We start from the raw sequence: 8,195 nt of genomic DNA, 5'->3' as shown, positions 1-8,195 counted from the left end.
CAGTGTTAGAGTTCATTATATTTAAGGAAAAGCTAGCCTGAAACCAACTCTGGACGAAAGTGAGAAAGTCATTCATAAACACATGAAATATTCAAAATTATGACTGATATGAACTACTGTCATTAATCAAAAGGTATTTATATAAAATGTGTTACAAATCTAAATGGGGTATAATGAAGCTCATAAGTCTCTGTAAAAGGTCTTAATAAAAAATAACAATAAATTAAATTTTTAAAAAATCAACATGTTATTTTGCAAAAATAACATTTATAGTAATAAAGAGAAAGACAGAAGGTAGCTTCTAGGAAACAAACAAAAAAAAAAAAAGTGAAACTTCTTTCTCATCAGTATGCTGTCCTGGGTCAGTAAGAGAGCAAAAGATTCCACTCTGATCTGTGCTAATTCACTGCAAATAGAAGTTTAGCCTCAGCTAATATGTGTACACTTCAAACAGATAGGTCAGAAGCAAGGCCAGATACACCAGATGGTTTCAGAGAGGAATAGTCCAAAGCTGTAGAACAAACTCCCAGCAGGATACTTCTGAGACCACAACATCATGAAGAAAACTCCTAGGTTTGTTCTGTTAAATTAAACAGGAAGGGGAAGAAGTTTTCTAGTGCCTTTTTCTCTAGTTCTCCTCTAAATGAACTTACTCAGTAACTTTTGGAGGGAAGAGATAGGAAATATATCACAGATTAGATCTTCAACCTGAGAAATCAAAATCTTTTTTTTTTTTTTTCTTTACCTAGGCGATTTTGCTGATTCACCCCAGGATCTCATCCTCTGAGTTTGAGCAAAGCTGATGAAAACCCTTGAGTCTTTCGACATTAGACTGACATGTCTGTTATATCCTTTCCTCACCTCCCTTTCCTTTCTGCTTTTCCTTATTTCTCTGAACAACTGAATTTCAGATCTGAGGTCCTAATTACAGCTTAAAACCAGATTCTGAAGCACTGCTCTGCCCTCAACTTGCAGGCTTGAGCTCTGGGGATTGCACACAGCTGATGGAGGAAAAAGACCTGCTGATCTGCTGGCCTTCAGATGCCACTGCAGTCTGTAGATGTCTCTCACCTCTAAATCATGATCCTGGGATGCCAAGTTTAGGAAGAAAGAAAAAAGATGTATAGAGGAAAGAATGTATACAAAGTGTAAACTACTCTTGTTTCTTGCTCTTGACCTTCAGCAGGTTCTGCTGTCTAAAACCAATTGCTAAAGATCACTGGGGCAGCTGTAATAATTTGTGATAACTAGCTTTTTGGTTTATACAGACAGTTAAGGTGAGGGTACCAATATATCTGGGTCCTAAGCATCGACAGATCCCACTGAGAGGCTGTGGGAGAGAGAGCTTTATTGCTTCCAAAATGTCACATTCAGAAAAAGTAACCAATAAAATATACACAAGTGAAGAGAAAAGGCTTTTCCAAACTTCATCACTTCTGTTTACTAAGGAGAGGTGTGACATGTTCTTCAACTAAGGCAGTAGAGGATATTACCAGGAATGAAGCTCTGGCTCTAAGCCAGCCTGCAGTCCTGCTGGGACAATTGTATGTCCTGAATTAACTGTGCAAACAGATACATGCCCACATTGAAGACTACTCCTTTCAACTCGGACAAGTGTATAATTCTATCATATAGCACCTTATCATTTGAGAAGATGACACAAACATGCTGTTGGAGATTTCATTTAGACACACAGGCTCCTGTACAAATTACTTGAAACTTATCAATTGGAAAGAAAAATTGTGTATTTAAACTCTAATACGCTGTATTATTTCATTTGCATTGGTCTGTTTTGTGTCATGAAATAAAGATAAAACACATGTTATTCTAAGTTAAATCATATTTCAGATTTTCATTTTTTTTATTCATGTTCAACTTGGTATATATGGTTTCATTTTCACAAAAAGGAAATGCAATTCATTAAAAAGAAATCTATCAGAAAAGCTCTCCCGTTTCCCTTTGGCAATACATGATAGTCAAATATCATGTTAAAATATCTGTTTAAATATTATAGTAACTTCTTATTCCAATTTTCTGCTTGTAATGAGCACCTAGTTTCAGACTTCTGCTTTTTGAAACTTGCATATCTGTTTCAGTTCAGACATCACCTTTATCAGAATGTGGGTGAATACTGTAGTAAGAAATAGAATTAAGTAAATCTGGTCTCTCCATCACATCAGAGTCCATCATGCTTATGGTGAAAAAGTAATCTAGTCTTCCTAAAGGAGATGAATAGAATTGAATAGATGAAACAAGGAGGGGAGGGGACAGTAGGGCAGGGCACGGCAGGGCAAGGCAGGGCAGAGAAGAGTTGGAAGGAACTTTCAAAGATCATTTAGCCCAGCTTCCTGGCCTCTTCAGGGCTAACCATAAGTTAAAGCATATTATTGAGAGCATTGTATAAAGAACTCTTGAACATTGACAGTCATGGGGCATCAATTAAATGTCTAGCAAGCCTGCTGCAGTGTTTGACCACCCTCATAATGAAAATTATTTTTTCCTTATATGTAGTCTGAACCTACTCTGTTGCTGCTCTGTGGCATTCAAACACATCCTGTCATTGGTTACCAGATAACAGAGATTAGCACCTCCCTCTGCACTTCTCCTCAGGCTGCAGAGAGCAATAAGGCCACCTCTCACCCTCCTCTTCTCCAAATGGGACAAGCCAGGTAGAGAATCATAGAAAAATTAAGGTTGGAAAAGACCTTCAAGATCATCTGGTCCAACCATCACCCTACTACCAATGTAACCCACCAAATCATGTCCCTACACACCAGGTCCAACACCTGACCACTCCTGAGAAGAAAAGTCTCCAAATTCCCAACCTAAAGCCCCTGGTGCAACTTGAGGCTTTCATCCTTCAAGTGGGTGATCTTATCATAGAAGGAGATCAAATTGATAAAGCAGAATTTTTCCTCCATTAACCCATGTTGACAATGTCTGATAATAGCATTATTCTTTAAATGCTTTTAAGTATCCCCTAGGGCAATCTTCTCAATAACTTTTTCCAGGGACTGAGGTTCGACTAATACGTCTAAAAGGTTGTGGTTCTAAAGATGGATTACAATTTTCTCTAGAAAAGAAGGATATTTGCAAAAGGTTTGCACTCTTATGAAAAATTTATTAATTTGGGGATACTGTAAATTTAAATGACAACAATATACATATAGATTCCTTCAGTCTGCATACTGTTTTATTAGTGGTATAATGCTGCATTTGGATATGAATGTTTAGCACCTACTGAATGGTAGATAGGAACTAACAATCTTCTTTGTATATGCAATGCACTGGGAAATTTAATCAGGAAGAAAGTAGACGTTTTTACCATCTTCAACGTGACTTTTTAAATAGTTAATTTTAAATAGTTAATTTAATCCACATTACATCCCAGTTATTATGGTTGTCATATTTCTGTTGGCATAAAAGACACAGATAGCTTACACAAAGGTTAGATGCAATTCCTTCTGTTAAAATGATTGTTAACATTACAAATGATGACTCAGAAACCAACAGTTGTTTGAAAGTATGCTAAGGATGCATTCCTGGTTTAGTACTGGATGTGACAATGTACAGGGTTTACATGGCAAGGTTTTGTCAGCAGGGGGCTGCAGGGTTGGTCTCTGTGAGCCAGCAGCTGCCTCATGCCAGAAAAAGGCCGGTTTCAGCCATCTCCAAAGACACCTGCCAATGGCCAGGGCCAAGCCAATAAGCTTTGTTGTTTGCACCTTTGTCAGAGTAGATTTAAGAAAGAGGGGAAAAAAAAATGCTGCACAACAGCAGCTGGGAGAGTGAGGAGTGAGAGCCAGCCCTGCAGACACCAAGGTCAGTGAAGGAGGAGGGCAGAAGGTGCTCCAGACACCGGAGCAATGAGTTGTTTGGTTTTGTTGAAGTCAACAGCTGAAATGTCAGAAACAAAAGAATATTGAAAATACTAGAAAAGTAAAATACAGACACATGCACTGACAATCTTTAGTTTCTATCATCCCTCTATCTATCCCATAATTAATGTTTCACAGGTCTTCTTACACTGAAACAGCCTGAAGAAGCAACATGCACTTCAACAAAGGCTTGTTCTTCACTGAAAGAAAGAATTGGGCAATGGTTAGAGAAAGCGACTTAGTAGATTAAAAAAAAATAAATATATATATATATATATATATACACATATATATATATATAAAATATATATGTGTGTATTTTCATATATATATATATATTTCATATATATATATAAATATATTATATATATTTATGTATATATATAAAAAAGGATATTTTTTGAACTATTCTTTTTCACTGATTTTGTGCATTTTGAACTATCCTTTTTTTTAACCATGGGTCCTTAGAGCTTATGAAGTGATTCAGTATGTGTAATCTACCTAGAGTCTATGAAATAATTGTCTTGGATGTTTTTTATGTAAGTTTTTGTTTGGACACACAATCTTGAATCTGATGGCAGACTTGCCTACACTCACTTTTTTCTGTATCTTAGTTCCATTTCTCTTTCTGTATCTTAGTTCCATTTCTCTGAGGATGTTAACCATGCTTCTTTAATGGAAACTGTCTCAGTCATCTTCATTTTTAGGTATAGACTTCATAAGAACTGCACACTCATTTTCTGAAATATTTCTACAATGACAGCAACTGACATATTGTTTATACTACCTGCTCATTAAAATGTATAAGGACACACAAGCCTTACAAAGTTATTAGCTTATCTAGAGAGTTCAAATAAACATCTAAAAATATGGAGGGTTTTCTGAGCTGCCAGTTTCTTGCATCTAGAGGTAATAAATCCCAGACAACTGACCTTTCCCATCAGGCCTCTCCCATTTGCATTGGCTGCAGTGAACAAGAGAGAAAGTATCTTAATATTTGCTCATTTCTAAGTGTTATATAAAATAATACAGTTGAAAAACATTTTGAATCACAATATTAAATGAAATCAGTATAAGCCTACAAATAATCAGTGACAACATATTTGTATAAGAGGCAGTTCAAGTGTTGCACAGAATGCTTGTACCTGATCCCAAATTTTACTGATAGATAATCACAGATCACTGTGAAAAATATTTTCTCCCCATAATAGATACTTCAAGCCCTTATTCAAACAGTCACATAGGTCATGTCTTTCATACACTGCTTTGAAACATGAAAAAATGAATAATTCTACCATGCAGTGTTTGCTCCATTTCATTTCTTTCCAAGTTCTCTGATAGCTCAGAAAAGTAAGCTATTATTTGGATGATTTGTAGTCATTACAGTGAAATGTTTTAAATGTAAGAGATTAAAAACTTTTTATAGTTACATTTTAAAATGGTAAGAAATGGTAACGGCTTTATTAAAATAGTGATTTTTTTCATGGCCAGTGTTTATGTATCATTTCCCTCCAAACAGTGAAATCCTTGTTCATTAGCCAATTTTTGAAGTAAATTTAAGTCTGTTTTATTTGCAGTTACAGACTGTCCAGAGAAGGTGAGATTCATTCAATTTAATTTTAGACATCTCAAAACTCAGCACCTAATTTCAGTTAAATCCACTCTAACTAGTTCCAAAGACACTTCCAAAGGGTGATTCATAGTATTCCAAAATAGCCAGCTTCTTATTTTTGTATTTTTTTTCCGTTTTGTTCAAAAACAACATATGTTGCGTTACTTATTGACATGCCAAAGAATTTTTTTAATTGGGATTCATGCCAATCTGTATTCTGGTGAAAAAAATGTATGTTAAAAATGTAGAAAATCAACCTTTTTTATTGATTAAATGAAGCCTTTCAGATACAGAATACATAAGAAAAAAGGGCACATTAAAATATCTTATTAAATAGAGATAGCATTATCAATACTGAACAAAAGGACAAACTGCTTCTGGTTATTATGACGTTATTCACAAATATTTCGGTTCTGAATATGTGTTTACCTGTTTTTTGAAAACAAGATAGATATTCACCGTATACTGAAACTTCTAGGTATCTCGTACTCAGACTGTTGTGGTGGTTTTGCTCAGCTGGGCAGCTAAGCTCCACCACAACAGCACTCTCACTCCCCCTCCTCAGAAGGAAACGGGGAGAAAATAAGATGGAAGGGGCTCAATTATAATCATGGGCAAAACAGACTTAGCATAGGGAAATTAATAAAATTCATTATCTATTACTAACAAGCTAGAGCAGTGAGAAATAACAAAACAAAAACAAACAAACAAAATAAAATAAAAACACCTTCTCCCCATTCCCCCTCTTGTCTATGTCCTCCCCCCAGAAGTGAAGTGGAATAAGGAATAGGGGCTGCAGTCAACTGTGGGGGGACAACCTGCTTCACCAGGGGCCTCTCCACAGGCTGCTGGGGAACTTCTGCTCCGTGCCTGGAGCACTTCCTGCCCTCCTGCTGCACTGACCTTGGGGGCTGCAGGGATGGCTCTCACTCCTCACTCTCCCAGCTGCTGTTGCGAAGCAGTTTTTTTCCCCTTTCTTAAATCTGCTCTCACAGAGGCACAAGCAACATCACTTATTGGATTGGCTGTGGCCAGCGGCAGGTCCCTTTGGAGTAGTCTGGAGCTGACCCTTACCTAACACGAGGCAGCTTCTGGATTCATCTCATAGAGGCCACACTTACAGCTCCCTGCTACCAAAACCTTGCCACGTAAACCCAATACACCTATTCAATGCACTGAAAAAAATTCACAGCTTCCACTGCACTCTGGTCTGTGAAGTCTCCTGTGTCCATTAAATTCATACCATCAGTCCCTGTCTTGCTGGTCTCAGTTGTGACAGCCAGACTGTGTGTAGGTGCAGCAGTACAGCAACCTTTCATCTGCTTTGGGAAGCAGATAGGATGTGGGTGGTTGACGCAGCTACTAATTTACAGACCAGTCTTAACAGAGTTGTATTTGGAAAAGTTCAGGTTCATTTTGCAGATTCAATTTGCATGATAACTACACAGCTTTTAGTCACTGAACCATCTCCAAGTAACATTATTGGCATTTCAACCACCAGTTTGTGTGTGGTGACATAAAAACAAAAAGACTGGAGACTTGAGATCAGAGACTGGATGCCCACAGGAGGAAAAGTTAGGACAGATGTCTGGAATTTTTTTTAATCATCATAGCATTTTAACTCATTTTTATAAACACTGATACACATCTTTGAGCTTAAATCTCTAAAATCAAATTTTATGTTTTCAAATTTCACAGCTGGTCTTCCTAAGTCTAATCATGCTGTAAAACATTAAAGGGAAATGTTTTTTCTAACTCATACTATTAATGATAGCAACCAAAATGCAGTGCTCTTTTAAGATTCCAGATACATTGTCTGAATTCTATCTGAGAAATACTGTTCTTTGAAACCCAATATAAACAGAACTCTGATATACAAATTACAGTATAGCTATTTGGCTTCTCCTTCTTTTCTCTTCGTAGGCTTCCTGATGTTGGTTACATCTCACAGGTTACAGTAATCCATTGATTGTGAGTGTTAAAGATATTAACAGATAAATATGAATGACATTTTGCAATGCCAATAACCAGTAAAATTTCAGTCAAATGTCCTACATTGCAAATTTAATTCCAAATTTCTCAACAAGATAATGAAAATATAAAACAAATATGGTTTAATAATACTGAAATGTCTTCAGGATAGTTACAAATATTCTTGATTATAACTGATAGAGGATTTAGGTAAGTGTCCAAATTGCAATACAAAGATCTTGCAGCAGCCTGACTGCACTGTGGTTTTTTTTTTATTATTTTTGAAGTGTCTATACTGATTACCCTTTACTGCAGAAAATGGGAAATGGGTGGTGACACCATTCTCCTCCTGTACAAAACAAACAAACAAACAAACAAACACTACACAGTTCTTGGGAATAACCATTTTTCAGGGCTCTTACCAGAAGGATAACTGAGTCTGTGTTTGTAAGTCCTTATCCAAAGCAACAGCCCTGAAAATACCCAGGGAAAAAATAAAATAAAATAAAATAAAATAAAATAAAATAAAATAAAATAAAATAAAATAAAATAAAATAAAATAAAATAAAATAAAATAAAATAAAATAAAATAAAATAAAATAAAATAAAATATCATCATTCTCAGTATTTCTCATTAATTTTAACTAGATTGATTGGTCATTTAACTAGATTGCATTGGTCATTTTCAGTCCCATCCTGTTATCCCCGATTTTTCTACTACACTAGAGGAGGCT

The 8,195-nt window shown here is 36.0% G+C and overlaps 1 long non-coding RNA gene across 2 annotated transcripts; it reads right to left on the bottom strand.

Moving 5' to 3' along the window:
- Positions 1–213: 213 nt before the first annotated feature.
- Positions 214–7,934, bottom strand: LOC137852245 (uncharacterized). Of its 2 annotated transcripts, XR_011093747.1 has the most exons (4): positions 5,950–7,934; positions 4,811–4,842; positions 4,027–4,078; positions 214–3,897 (listed from the first exon to the last, which is right to left on the bottom strand). It is a non-coding gene; the product is annotated as an uncharacterized lncRNA (long non-coding RNA). The 2 variants fall into 2 exon arrangements; XR_011093746.1 differs by having other exon boundaries at positions 214–4,078.
- Between the last annotated feature and the right edge of the window lie 261 nt (positions 7,935–8,195).

This window comes from Anas acuta, chromosome 2 (genome assembly GCF_963932015.1).
Source record: "Anas acuta chromosome 2, bAnaAcu1.1, whole genome shotgun sequence".
NCBI classification, from domain to species: domain Eukaryota; kingdom Metazoa; phylum Chordata; class Aves; order Anseriformes; family Anatidae; genus Anas; species Anas acuta.
This window is presented reverse-complemented; position numbering and strand designations above follow the sequence as displayed.